A 15723-nucleotide genomic window follows, 5' to 3' on the forward strand; every position below is an offset into this window, starting at 1 on the left:
AGTGCCTTAACAAGGTCTTAATATCTTCTCTTTGAATAGTAGAAAGCATCCTAAATTCAGAATACCAGCACTTGAGTCAGAGGGCAAACTACATGTTATGTAAAGCCTTCCATCTCCTGTGTTAGCTAACAGAAACCGTGCACTAAATGCAAGCACTCAACTCTTTATGTAAGGAAAACAAGTTCCTTTCACATCCTTTCTACTCCTTTGTAGGTCATGTCCACGTTTGCATTTCTGACTGTCTATGAACCTTGACACTTGCCAAACATAGTCCTCCACATCACTCCTCCCTCTCTCTCTCAGCATCACTCTCTGTGAGTTGAAGGCTTATTACCCCCTTGGCCCCATCTTCTTGCAAGCTGCATCAAGTTCAGAAGTGTTAGTCCCTGTACTACCATAGACAATATCTCTACTTGATTAGGAAATACCAGAGGTACAACGCTCATTGACTGGAAAAGAACTGTTCTCTTTGTCTGCAAAAAATAGCCTCCTTTGTTTGCACCTGCAATGCAAGGTCTTTCCTAAACAAATGAAGAGCAAAACAAATCACGAAGATGGAACCAAACTGCCCTAATATCTGTAAACAATGATCAGGGACCCAGAAGTGATACTAAAAAGTAAGTGAGCCTTTAAATTATGAGTAAGATATACATCAAAACAGTGACTTTTGTGAAGAGCAAACCCAGAAAATGTGAATGCAGAAATGGCAACACTGTTCTTCAAAACAAACAACAGGCAATTTGGATAGCAATGACAGATAGATGACATCAAAGAAATAAAGAAATTCTCAACAATTCTATCAGTTGTGCCTAAATCTTTAGTTTTCATGCTGTTCCTTGTAAATCACAAGAATGAATAAATATATCAGTAAAAAAAACCCCAAACAAACAAACACCCAACATAAAATCATTTCAAAAAAAAAAAAAAGCGGCAATTAAAGACTTAACTTTCCATCTGTCACATACAAATTCCAGTAATTTGAACAAAATGTTTGCAGTGAAACTGAAATACCTGTAAACCTTGGCTTCAGTTTTGGCTGCGTTGCAGACTGAGAAGTATGTGAATCTTTTGAAAACATAAGGAATGATTTATAGTTACCCACATAGAACAGGCATTGCAAGTTTCACATGTTGTCAGTAGGAATAAAAATGAAAATTCAGTGCTTCTGGCTGTGATTTGTTTGGAGGGTTCAAGCAAAGCTTGGCACAGGTGTGCTTAAAGAACTAAAGTGCACATCCAAATTCCGCCTCTTAGCAACAAGATATAATCTTAGTATTTCAAAGGCAGGTGATGAATCACAAGTCTTCATAAATAAGGAGATAGCAATGCACCCTCTTTGCATGGTGTAAATGTCGTGAGAGGAGGAGATGGAAAACGAACTATCACATAGCTAAACCACTACCATCTGCACAATTAATATAAGTTCTAAGCAGCGAGGGAGTAGGAGGGGAAAGCATCATCACTTATGACTATGTAGTCATCAGCTGAGATCCTAATCTTCATTAGACAAACTAATTAAAACTCACCATTTACTGAAGCTGTCACAGTGGCTCCAAAACAATACTCTAAAAATGGTCCCACTGGAGTTGGATGGAAATGATGCATTTTGGAGGAGTAGTTAAGTAAGCTGAAGCATGACATCAAGATAAACTGACAAACTTATGCTATTAATCTAAGGCAACCCTCCTCCCTCCCCGCCAATTCAAGCAATTTTTACAATAAAGAGGAAAAGAAAACCGAGCACATCACGAATTTTAGAGGAAAATGATGAGTCAGGGGATAAACAAGGTCTGTAATTGAATGAAAACCTGACCACAAAAAAGCATAACTGTCTTTCTGAAAGATTTAGAGATTGTACAGACTTTGCATTAGGAAATTGCTGGACAGAAAGCCTACATGAGCAGACAGTGATGAGGTGGAACAGTAGCCAAGCAAAGCCAGAAGGGAAGAGGATAACACATTTTCAAAGCAAACACAAGGAAGCCAGAGAGCTCTGCCAGTGCTAGGAGTATACTTGATCAGCTACGAATCAGAGGGGAAACTTCTCACACTGCCAGTCAAAGATCTCAACTTACCTATATAGTTTATTTTCATTACCACTCAATAATGAAAATAATACAACAGTAATGCTCAAATGGGGAAGGGGAATGTTTCTGCTAACATTGACCCTCTTTGCCAATACTAAGAGGCACTGGTTTACCTAACAAGAAACTCTCACATGTTCCTGGCTACAAAATGGGTTCACTAAAACTTTTTCAGTAGGTAAATGTTCTGATGCTGAGCTGACACCCTGTTCTCTTAACTGCTATCACACTTTCAGGATGGAGGACAAAAGATTATTTGTAACACTAGGCCTGAAATACCAATGTCTTCTAAAAAAAAAAACTTTTAAAAGAATGTTTTCCAGGGCTGGTAAGAATTGCTGAACAACAAATAACTGCAAAGAATAAAGCTTTTCACTTGCCTTTTTTTTTTTCATTTCTCTCAAATGAAACAGAACTTAAAAATTATTTCTGAAAGTACTCCTGGTTTTCTGCCATGGGCACAATATTAAGTTTGTCACATTCCCACACCATTTGAGAGGGGTGGGAAATTCAGGAATATAATAGTGATACTTCCTCAGGCCCAGCAAACTCTCCAGGTTTATCAGCTTGGCCATCAGTAACACATAGCATAAGATGAACACAATATTCAGATCCATTATTTAACAAAGCAAAATGAAAGCTGTTTTTGCTGCTTACTGCACTAACAAATACAACCTACTAAAAAAGGAAATCTAAGTGACAAAAATGGCTTTATTAAATTTTTTTTCTTTCATAAGTTTAAGTGATAATTATTCTTCTTTTCTTGAAGACATAGTTCAGCCATGGCATCCCAATTGGCCTAATATCTATACTTTTGCACAAATTACTAATAAGATTTTGTAAATGCTATAATGAGACCAGCAAAGGTAACAATATTTACTTTCATTAAAAATATATATTACTCTCCATGTACTTTTTTTATATTTAATTTTGCAGAATAGTTAGTTATTCCCACTGCTAACAATCTCAGGGCCTTTACTCAGTGTTACCATTATTTCTATGACCAGGACACAGCACATTTTCCTAGCAATCCCACAGATCACAGATACAGATTGTATTGAAATTAAAACTGTATTAAAGGAAATGATGAAGCTTAAAGAAAATTAAATAAGGAGAAGCAGACGAGATGTGACCAGATAGGACAGATGGAACAGAAATCTATCTTCTTCAATACATGAAAAACACCTTCAGCGCTCTTGGAAACAAAACATTAACACAGCAAAAACCCCAAACATAACACCACAGTATCAGATTCTGAGATGTCTCTACACGTAATGTTTGCAGATGGTTCTGGAAATGATTCATGTCAAGTGTTCAATACAACAAGAGAGTGCCATGATATGTAAACACACTGTACGCTTTTGGTCTGTACAGTTAAAAGGGGAGCAGAAAAGATGATGACAGAAAACCTGACAAAAGCAAAACTGCTGCTGATTTACAGGAAAGGGACCCCACATGGAGCCTCAGTAGCCACCTGCAGGACCACCTGTGCAGAACAAAGATCTCTTTCTAATCCTTCTGTACTCTCAAGCGATGGGATTTGCATCTCTTCTGGAGCTGTAACTTGTACTCATGTCTCCTCATATTTTTCTGATTTTTTTTTTTAACCTAGCTAAATATTTTTAGAACATCACAACTCTGAGTCCTCCAGAATAGGTGTCTTGAAAATTCTTCAGGACTCTTAAGAATCAGGTTTAAATTTCATGTACTTATGTTATTAGACATATATAACTGCAAGCTAAGATCACCTCCATGGATACCAGCATCCAACATTTTATCAGTATCCTCCAGTCTTAATGATATGTAAATAATTTACTTGAAAGAATATTGTGATGACATAAAAACATCTTGCATCAGAAGCTGAACACAGAAGGCTATGAAAAAGTAATGAATCTTGCTATATCTTTGGTATTTTTTCATTAAAAGGAAATAAACTATTCCCAAGCCAAGCTCAAGAAATTCAAAAAGGCCAAGTGCAAGGTCCTATACCTGGGTCAGAGCAATCCCAAGCATAAATATAGGCTGGACAAGAAATGGCTCGAGAGCAGTCTGGAGGAGAAGGACTTGGGAGTGTCAGCTGACAAAAAACTGAACATGAGTTGTCAACGTGCTCTTGCAGCCCAAAAGGCCAACTGTGTTCTGGGCTGTATCAAAAGAAGTGTGACCAGCAGGACGAGGGAGGGGATTCTGCCCCTCTGCTCTCTTCAGACCCCACCTGGACTACTGCATCCAGTTCTGATGCGCTCAGCAAAAGAGGGACATGGAGCTGCTGGAGCAGGTCCAGAGGAGGGCCACGAAGATTGTAAGAGGGACGGGCTGAGAGAGTTTGGGCTGTTCAACCTGGAGTAAAGAAGACCCCATGGAGTCCTTAATAGTGGCCTTCTAGCACCAGAAAGGGACCTACAACAAAGCCGGAAAGGGACTTTTTACAAAGGCTTGTAGTAATAGGATGAAACAGAATGGATTTAAGCTTGAAGAGGGTAGATTTAGACTGGATATTAGAAATTCTTTACAGTGAGGGTGATGAGGCACTTGAACAGGTTGCCCAGGGAGGTTGTAGATGCCCCCTCTCCGGAGGTGTTGAAGGCCAGGCTGGATGAGGCTGGGAGCGACCTGGCAGGGTGGTTGGAACTAAGTGATCTTTAAGGCCCCTTCCAACATAAACCATTCCAGGAATCTATGAATCATTCCTTGAAGGCATACCAAAGTTACACAAAAATGACTAATGGCACGTTTTTCTTAGAGCTACTCTATTACCTCTTTAAAAATCCAACAGGAAGAAAAGTCATCTCCTCTCTGTCATACATGTAATGTCTCCAGCAATGCTAACACCATGAAACAATAGTCAAAGGCATCTTAGGATAACCATAATGTAGTATTTGTACATGAGAATCGTATGTGCTTTGGAGATCCTCTTCTTGTAGAAAACAGCCTACAGACTTATGTCTAAAGATGCACAGTGCTTTATTCTCAGTTGTTAGCCCAGAACAAAATGTAGTCTGGGACGTAATTATGAAATAAGCCTCTAATGTGTATAATTAAAAACAAAAGGAGAGATGAATATTCAGCATGTGACTGCCTTTGTCCTGTCTTCTGCACTGATTGTTGTATCTGCTTTTTAGAGTCAGAACCAAATGCAGCAGATCTCAGAGAGAGGATGAAAAAAACGAAGCACAGATGATGGTATCCCACTGAAAGGCTAGAGCTTACCAGAAGGGTCTGAGAATAATTTACCTTCTCAACTGACCACATACAAACATTCTGTAGACATCTATGTTCAGGGGATTTCTCAGCTCTAAGTGGTTTTCCTTGCCTGAGTTTTGGTGAGAATATCTACGAAGCAGATTATGAGAAGCCTTATGATCATGGTAAATTAATGTTTTGTTGTTCTCCCACATAAGTAGAAGCATTCAGAATTTTGTTTGGAATATTTCTTCCTGTATCCTACCAGCTATATTGGCCTGTTAAGAAGGCCAAGAGCATCCTGGCCTGCATCAAGACTAGGTAAGGTATTGCTCCCCTGGACTCAGCATTGGTGAAGCTGTACCTCAAATACTGGGTTCAGTTTCAGGCTCCTCACTACAAGAAAGAAATTGAGGTGCTGGAGTGTGTCCAGAGGCAGGCAATGAACCTGATGAAGGATCTGAAGAACGAGTCTGGCAAGGAGTGGCCGAAAGAAATAAAGTTGTTTAGCCTGGATAAAAGGAATCTCAGGGGTAACCTTATTGCTCTCTACAACTACATAAAAGGAGGTTGTAGTGAGATGGGATCAATCTCTTCTCTCAAGTAAGAAGTGACAGGAGAAGAAGGAATGGTTTCAAGTAGTGCCAGAGAAGGTTTAGGTTGGTTATTAGGAAAAAAATGCTTCAACTAAAGGGTTTGTCAAGACCTGGAAAAGGCTACCCAGGGTAGTGGTGGAGTCACCATCACTGGAGTTATTTTAAAGTATAGATGTGATGCTTAGGGACACAGTTAAGTCATGGACTTGGCACTGCTGGGTTAATGGTTGGACTCAATGATTTTCAAGTTCTTTTCCAATCTACATGACTTTATGATTCTACTTGCAAATTATATGTGAATTGGCATTCACTGTCAGGATAGCCATCATACAGCTGAAACTGTAACTTGTTGAAAGATGTCAATGGATATTCCATAGTCTGCATTTACTGCATTTTTGAAAAAAACCAAAAATATTCTCAAGACTGGTGTACCCTACCACATGAAGATGGAGAAAACATAATGATGTCTCAATTCAGAAGTTGAGGAGGGTAGTACGCTCTGGTAAACCATATCTGTGAAATGCTGAATGTGGATTTACAGTTCACATGTCAGAATAATTAGGGGACCCAAACATTTGATCTTTTCTGGCAGTTGCCCAGAAATAAGAGTCTACAGTCTGCACACCATGGGGATTATCCAGTATTGGTTACAACCCACTGAAACATCCTCTGCTACCGAAACAACAGTTTCTGAGGAACCAGTCTCCAGGTCATGCCCCTGAGATAGCCACTGCTGTCCTTTTTGTTCCAGCACTAGGAACATGCCTGCATATAGTTCTTTCCTTGTGATTTGATCTCGAAGTCTCTGGCCCTGAGACATTTCTCCCATCTGCTCATACAGATGGCACATGCAAGTGAATTCAAACCAATGGTTTTCCTAACTTTTCATGTTCTCTCTCTCCACAAATTGCATTAATCCAGACTAGCAAAAGCAGGGTGGGTTCTAGAGATGCCTGTTTGTAAAGAAAAAAGTATAAGACCCAAAAAAAAAGTATTGCCTTCCTGCATAAGCAATTTAGAGGAAAAAAAAAAAAAACTATTCACTGCAAATGTCTGCACTAGAGCCTAAAGATCGCTCATAAGTAAGGCTTAGCAGTGTTCTTCTGCAGATGTTCACACACTTCCCTGGAATCAGGAGAACTCACCTAGAAGCACAAAACTCCCCGAATTTCTTGAAAATTATCCTAGTTCGTCTCATAAGGAGGAATGAAAATTGTTCCATGAAAAGGTCTCCTCAGCTGCTTTGTACATTGATGGTCATACGAAATTTATGCTAAAATAAAAATGCTTATGGGTTCAGGCAATTCCTATTTCTCAGAAACCCTTTTACCACTTTATAAAGCTCAATGATAAAACATGGTAAAACTATGGGTGAAGAAATCAGCTAGACTCTTCACAGAAAGTGCATTCAAAAATAAAGGAAAACCACTGGAAAAAAATAATCACTAAAACTTGATATCTAACTGGAATGAAAAATAAGCAAAAACACTTACATCTTCAGCTAAAACAGTTGTTAGGAAAAAAAAGAATTTAAATGCTCCTTTCATTTAAGAAATAGTATTTAACATCTTATGGAATGCTTATAAAAGTGTAAGATCTGTACAATCACAAGAACAACTAGAAAGTGACTGCTGTGACCCACAGAAATTAGGAAAATAAAGGAGATATCAGTTCTGAACACGGCGCCATAGTAATTATTTTTCTTACAAATGTAAGGCCTTACAATTTCACTCACAAGGCGCTCTGACTGTCATGGCTCGAGTTGAGTTATCCAATCCTATGCTGTCCGTCATGCCAGCTCCAATCTGAAAATCATGGGGCTTTTCAAAGCATCATAGGGCTTGAAGATCAGATTGTAACATGAGAGGCTTCCTGTTCTGGTTACTGCTTCTGGTTTCTGGGTTTTGGGGTGTTGAGCTTTCTGCTGGGCAGGGTTCTGCATGCTTGGGTGGGGGGAAACCATTTTATTGCTGGCTTCTAGTGCTGCTTTTACAATTTCTGCAAACAGGGTAAGGTAACTCTGCACTATATCATTTCCAGTAAAACTCTTTATCTCAGCTCAGAGGGTTTTTTGTGTTACTTTCCCTCCCGTCTTTATAGGGGTAAAGGGGTGTTGTGAGAGCGGGCTGTGTTAACCCAGGACACTGCCCCTGCCTTTAGTTACAACATCCAGCTCAGATTTTACGAATTTTAGACCAAAAAATCCAGTATCTGGAAGTATAACTTTACACATACATGCAGGTATTGTATTTATGTATTGCATATATCTCATGTGTGTAAGATCATATGTTTATACATGCATTTATCATCCATCTCATTAGCTAAACTTTGATTAGAGCATTCTGAGATTTTATTTTTGCCCTTCTGATGGGAAAATTTCCATTGTGAGGATCACTAATTACCAACTAAATTGATGTGATAAAAGACATTCTAGAAGAAAAATAAGATAGATTGCTGTAATTCTTAATTATGTCACTATTTAAATTTCAATTAAAGATTAAATGTTTGATGACCTCTATTTGTTTTAGGAATATGCAATATCCTTGGAGCAACTTTAACTATTAGATGGTTGTATCACTGATGCAAGTTTTTCTTGCCAATACAGAGTAAATGCCTCAGTCTGTCTGTTAGGCAGTAAAGCTGAGAAATCTTTTTTTCAGTTCATTGCACGCAATAATCTTGGATAACAGGGCTTTTAATGGAAAGGATTCCTGGGACTTAAAGCTTTTTTCCTTATTAACTCTCATTGAATTAATTATTCACATACTAATGATTTAACAGCCACTTAATATAAAATAAAAGCAAAAGACAAGCAAAAGACCCTCTTGAATACTTACCCCATACTTAAGATCTAACAAAGGACCTGAAATAGAAAGATATCTTTGTTTCCTTTCAGATTAGGAGGTACTTAAAATCCAACTACTCTCCCTCCTGCTGCAGATGGATGTGCTGAAATGACACTGTTCCAAATCCTATAGCAAAATGCATCTTTGATCTATGCACCCTTAATTAAAATTTGTATTTATGACAGTTAGTGATCTCCTTTTCATTCAAAAAACTGCATCTTTCCCAAAATTCACTCATTGTGTGAATGGGCTGCTATATAGGGAAAGTGTAACAATGTGATCCTAAGGCAAACAGAACAGATGTGTATCTATAAAACAGCTATCCTGAGGTGCATGAGCAGACTGGCATTTCATAATTCTTCATAATAAGGCTTGGCACTTACGTAGTGTTTTATGGGAACAAAGCACTTCACAAACTAATTAATTAATCTCCACAACACCCCTGTGAGTAGGTAGGGTTTAGTATTCCAATCTAATAAATGGAATAACAGAGGCAGAGGAGCTGTATGATTTGTTTCATGTCACAAAGAGAGTCCAAGCCTTCAGTTTATATATTATTAGAAATAACAGCAGCAGGATTTCTGTGCTGAATCACTTGGGACCAGCAATGAAACTACTCGCATGAGTAAGGAAAAGAGAATCTGGCCCATACCTTGTGCCAGCACTGATACTTTGTTTGGTCAGAACAGCAATTAATTCACTTAAGCAACATGCTCGGATTCAAGGTCCTTTCCTTATGATGGATCTATACACACTGTGCAAGACAAGAGCTGATATCTGATTTGTCCTGCCCTAGGATTTCCAAATAATGAAACAGAATGGTAATGCTTCCTTGTTAGTGCAGATGAAGCTTTGTATTGAAAATTTTTAAGTAATTGGGCACTGTTCTTTGCAGGTAATTCAAAGTTTTGCATGTCTTCACAAAAGCTATAAGACTTCAATTTGAGACCATTTTTTACTACATTTGGTTTTATTTCTGCCCATTTTAAAAAAGTTCCTGCGTTGAACACCTGCATGCAAGACTTATACGGGTTCTTATAAATGCGTACACATACTCTTAACAGCCTTGACAATTTGGACACAGAAATCCAATTCACCTCATTTCATGTGCAAAACTAAACAACTGCATGTGAGACTGTGAATTAGCTTCAGCAAGTGTTGGCAAGTGAAGGTGCAGTAATTGCATCTACAGGCATAAGCACAAAAAGATTACCCAGGTAACATAATGGAAACACTTGTTCACAGTAGGGAGTTTCTCATGTTCAAACAAGTCTTCCTCAAACAAATGACTTTCCTCTTTTTGCAGTATTACAGATATCTCGGGCTTCAAATTCACATTATGTTTTTACTGATGATTCAATGTCCCTGGCACGACATCTGTGACACCCTCATGAAAATGTGAACAATGCTAGTACAGTTCCATTTTTTATAATGCAAATGGAAACGCTACTTTGAGATGCTACTGAAAGAAGAAGCTGGTACTCAGGCTGACACAGTAGAGTGACAAGAGTATCTCACTCCAAGGCTTTTTATGTTGCTGCAGGGTAACTCTGTAATGTTTAATTCCTCTACTCTTTGAGGCTAGACAAGATCCCAGTTTGAGTACAGGGCCATAGGATCCAAAGAGGCATCAGTGTGAGGGAACCAGAAACACCTGCCCAAATGGATAGTTACATGATCAGGAAGAGTGTCCAAAACATCTTCCCCTGCTAAGAAAAGGAGCCCAGGTCCTTTTTACTTTTCTGAAATGCTCAGATTGAGAAAAATAGAAATGGAAGCTTAGACAACCTTTCACTGAAAGGTTTGTCAAGCACTGGAATAGACTGCGCCCAGGGAAGTGGTGGAGTTACCACCCTTGGAGGGATTTAAAAGACCTGTAGATAAGGTGCTTAGAGATATGGTTTAGTGGTGACCTGACAGCATTGGGTTGATAGTTGGACTTGATCTTACCAATCAAAATGATTCTATGATTTTTAAGGAAATTTTTGCTTAGAATGGAAAAGTCTTTGAACAACTTCTGGCCACGATCTGGAAACATGCTTTTGTAGCAAAAAAGCTAGGACAGAGCTCTGTGTTCCTTTCTTACAGAGGAAGTTTGTGAATTATATGGATATTCAAACTTTTATGTGCAGTCCAAAGAATTAAGTTTCATTTCAGCCACCAGAAGTGATTTTGTGGTCCTGAAACTGAAAAAAATGGAAATTTAACTCCAAATTATGCTTAGGATTTTAATATAAGTCCTATCAGGAGAAAACACGCAAACAAACAAATAAAAACAAACCAACAAACAACAACCCAGCAATAAATAGCAAAAAGTAGCATAATAAAATGACTTACTGAAGGATGTCAGATGTGAACAATTCACCTCTCAAACAGTATGTTCTAAGAATTAAAGGCATTTAGGAAAGCAATTGTTTTCTAAACTATCAGATTTTGCAGATAATAAGCTGTATATGAGAAGTTAAATTGCTGAACAGGTCTACCAATACACCAAAAATGTTCACAGCTGTTTTAACAGAGTGAAGTGCGAGAGAATCTATTTTATTTGCAACAGTGAAAATTTCCAAGCCGCTGAAAACTGACTGAGCAAACAGCAGAAGGCACAGCTGAGACAATACAAAGTCCAAGTATCCAGGACTATTTGAATTCACATGACTCAATGCTGGTAGCAAGAAACAATGAGAGGACAAAGCAAGATCATCATACACATAATTCTCCGTTTTATGGGAGATGACTAGGCTACATCAGTGAAATAGGAATTATTGCTGGTTGAGTTGTATACTTGTAAATGGTAATGTATTAAGCAAACCTTCGCAAGTAAAACTGTTGTGCTTTCAAATAGGAAAAGTCGTTTCTGACAAAACTGCCCTGTTCTACTTCCTTTTGTTTTTCTCTTGGCTAAGAGGATGGCAATGTCACAGAATGTTGCCCCTATCAGAAGTTTTGCATGTGTTCTATCTTTCAGCAAAAAACACCCTGAAGCTTCAGCTACAAAAAGCATAAAGCCAGCCTACTAAAAAGATACAAAAGCATACAATACTCTTGATCATGGAATTCTCAGGCCTCAGTGACGAACCCACTGTCACACAGTTCAACTAGAAGGACTGTTAGAAGTGTATACAAGATAAATCTTCCCATTAATCATAGAATCATAGAATCATCAAGGTTGGAAAAGACCTCAGAGATCATCAAGTCCAACCTACCACCCAGCACCTCTGGTGACTAACTAAACCATGGCTTCAAGTGCCACATCTAATCCTTTTTTGAACACCTCCAGGGACAGTGATTCCACCACCTTCCTGGGCAGTACATTCCAATTGCAAATCACTCTTTCTGTGAAGAGCTTTCTCCTCACCTTGAGCCTAAACTTCCCCTAGAGCAGCTTGAGACTGTGTCCTCTTGTTCTGGTGCTGGTTGCCTGGGAGAAGAGACAGTAAGGAAATTGTTCCTAATATCCAATGTCAGTCTTCCCTGGCCACTTCCTGAGGCCACTTCCGTTCCTTCTATCACCTGATACTAGGGTGAAGAGACCAACCCCCACCTCACTCCAACCTCCTTTCAGGTAGCTGTAGAGAGCAATAAGGTCTCCCCTCAGTCTCTTAGTCTTGGCAGCAAAGAAGAATTTTCTTGCCCAATAGAATATTAAATAAAACATTTTCCCAAAATATCAATAGCTGGCAGCTATCCCTCACTCAAAAATAAAAATATTTCTAAACTTCAAAGTAGCCAGCATGGCATAAATTACCAATATGTCTGTAAAAAAATGGTCATGATTCAGTTATACTCTGAAGCAGTGAACAGGGCAGGCTATGAAGACATAACTACCACATAGATATCTATACTCATCATTAGCCGTTTCTCTCACTCTCTTCCCCTACCTTTCAGTGAAAGCATAAACCAGGTGCTTACAAAACTGCCTCCCAGTCCGTCCTGAAATTTACCTTCACTATGTTATATCTAATGAGAGCTGACATGCACATCATATATAGGCTGTGTTAAGAAAGACACAGCAAATAATGCTTAGTGATTATCACTTGCTTTATCCAAACCAGAAATTAAACTACAGGAGCATAAAAGAATATAGATTTAAGGGGAGGCAAGAGTAAAAAGACCGATAGTTAAAGGAAACCCAGTTTAGTAGAATGCATCTCAAAGTAAGAATATGCCACTGCAAGTGTAAGCTAAAGTAAAATAAAGCTAGCAATAATAGGAGTGATTTTCAGACCAGTAATAGTGTACAGGAATTTTTTTAATGATATGTAGAAATTAATACTAAGCAGGCATTAAATTTATTACTACTGTGGACACTTTAAATCACATTAACTTTGAATTAATTTTAGATTAGCTAGATAGTTAAAGCTATTTAAAGCTGTAAAACAGAAACCTTAACATTAGAATCATATCACTGATTGCCACATGGCCCAGTGAAGTCAAAAGCAGAACTATGACAAATCACATAATTCTGTTGTGCTACCAGCACGTGTACCTGTCCCATCCACCCCACTGTGTGTTTGAAAGACATTTGAGGCAGAAAATCTGAGATCTATTTAACTCAGTCTAAAGAGGAAGTATCTCCTACATTTTATCACAAAAATTTGTCCATGGATCATTAATAATTAAGCTAAGAAGGGAGTTTTGAGGACAACTTTGTGACTATGACAAAGCTATACTGATATTCAGGTTTGTCTCCTGTCCTTAGCCATCCCCCCTGCAGTCCTCATTGGAAACAGGCTACATCCAGAAATGGACAGACGGTGAGAAATCTTACAAAATAAAAAAGAAAATACGAAGCTAGAAATAATTCTCACCCAGTGTAACATTTTATATATATTTTACAAGCACACATGTGCACAGATGCAGCCATTTCTCTAAAACAAACCTACTTTTGCAAATAACAGAAACCAAAGAAAAATTCTTCATCCAAACCCATTATCTATTGTGCCTGTGTCTCCTTTTTCCTTTTAACCTAAATGTCACAAACGTTAGAAAGAGAAAAGCCCTTAATCATTTTTTTTTCCAGTTGAAGAACAAATAGTTCCTCCAACACTCAGGACAGAGAGTGCATGAATTCATAGAAGACAGGGCAAGCTATATGGCGAGGTATTCAAATAACCTCAAGAACCATTCTCTCCCCAACTCTCCCTCCCAACCCCAAGGTTTTAGTACAGCATAGGGTAGGTAGAATGATGAAAGGGTTGATTTTTTATTATTAAACTGGCATTGCTTAAGTCCCCATTTTCATGCAAGTAAGAATAATAATTACTTTATTTCTAATAATGGCTGGTAACTTTAATCTGACAGTACTTCCAGGACTGGAGGCTATTTAGTCAATCTTGCATCAGAAAACAAAATGGGCTTCATGAATATCTCACAGCCAACAGCTCAACCTTTCCTTGTCAGGTCCTCATCTATTCGGTTTCCCTCTTTGTGCTTCGTAGCCTCTATATATGAGAACATGTTGCCTCTCCAAGAAACACGAGGTGTTTTTCCCCTCTTTGTTGTTCCAGCACATAGCTGCAGTAGGACCCATGACAACTGCAGCCCCTAATCTTTAGTGGATGGGTAGGGGCAGTACAGGCTGACAGTCATCTTGCTACTGCCCTCAGCATACAATTCATTTCAGCACAACAAGGGACTGACAGCTGAATTCATATCCATCATTCAGCTCATAACAGATCACGTGGCAAAGATAAAGCTTTAAAATGTACCACGCGGAGTCGTACAAGGGATGTAAGCACTGATAATCACAAATATGAAATTGCTAGGTATACTGGAATACTAACAAATTGTTTCCTTATCTGAAATTCTTGAGCTAGAATAAAATTCTTTTAAACACCTTTTCTTTGGGCTTTGGCAAGTTTCTTTTTGGCAAGTTCAGGCAAAACCCAAACAAACAAATATCACATCACAGAAAGATATTAAATCCAATTTGCTATTATATGCTTAATGAAAAAGAGGAATGATTTCACCCAAGATAATGAAGCATTTAAGTTCAATGCCAAAAGTGTTAAGCTTGAAGTCCTAGGTAGCTTAGTTTTAAATGTCTGAGTTTTGATGTAGGTATCCATGTTCTATACAAAAGCCTTTAAAGATAAACGTACTAATACAAATCAAAATTAGTTCTGTTTGCTCTGCTGTCTCATTAATCTTAGCTCATGGTATGGATTTCTAGAAAAACCTGCATGTTAAGTGCAATAACAAAACTAAGCCCATCCAGATCAGTGACTTGTAATAGATGATCTTAATTAGGTATGAACTTCATGGTCCACGTTTGTTCAGGTGACATAACTAAACATAAAAGACCATGTCACTTCCTTTACAGCTGGGTAGAAAATAACCAGATTATAAGTGCATGCTTCTTGACATGACAGGTATAGGCAGACAACACAAAAATCTCACCGAAAATGAAAGACACAGCCTAACAAAAGTTTCAAGAATTAGCTTACCAACAATTATTATTGTATATGGTTCTCCATGCGAAAATAAGAGACATTCTAGATTTAAGGTCTACAGCTGTCACTTCTGTTTCCTCTAAAGCAGCCAATGCTTTCTTTCTATTTTGTTATCTACTCACACCATACTGTCAGTTGTCTTTTGTAGGAATGTATTTAAACAATTATTTTTTAAAATTATTTTTTCATTAACACTGCTAAACAGACATTTTCCTCCCAGATTTAAGAAGTTCTCATGAATGATGTTCTTATGTTGATTTCTCCAGTCACAACTCTCTATATGTTTACACACAGTAACAACATCAGCCTGAAGAACATTTCAAGTCATGCCTCATCTTAGTGAAATCAGAAACCTAATGCATCTGGGTAGCATACCAACTGATCGAATATTGAATAAAAAACATTTTTTAAATGCATCATTCAGTTAAACTATCGATTCAGCTGTCCTATTCATTCTCCTTTTTTTGCTCTAATCCTCACTTTGTATTTCTTATTTCTGTTCCCTTGAGGAAGCAGTTCTAAAACTAGCTTTTAATCCAGAATGGGTGTTTAAAATAGTATT

At 38.1% G+C, this 15723-nt stretch overlaps 1 protein-coding gene across 2 annotated transcripts in view; it reads right to left on the reverse strand.

Moving 5' to 3' along the window:
* The window catches only part of GABRB2 (gamma-aminobutyric acid type A receptor subunit beta2), a 132370-nt gene that overhangs the window by 71614 nt on the left and 45033 nt on the right, over positions 1-15723 (reverse strand). The gene's annotated exons all lie outside the window — the stretch shown is intronic.

This window comes from Indicator indicator, chromosome 18, assembly GCF_027791375.1.
Source record: "Indicator indicator isolate 239-I01 chromosome 18, UM_Iind_1.1, whole genome shotgun sequence".
In the NCBI taxonomy this organism is placed as follows: Eukaryota; Metazoa; Chordata; class Aves; order Piciformes; family Indicatoridae; genus Indicator; species Indicator indicator.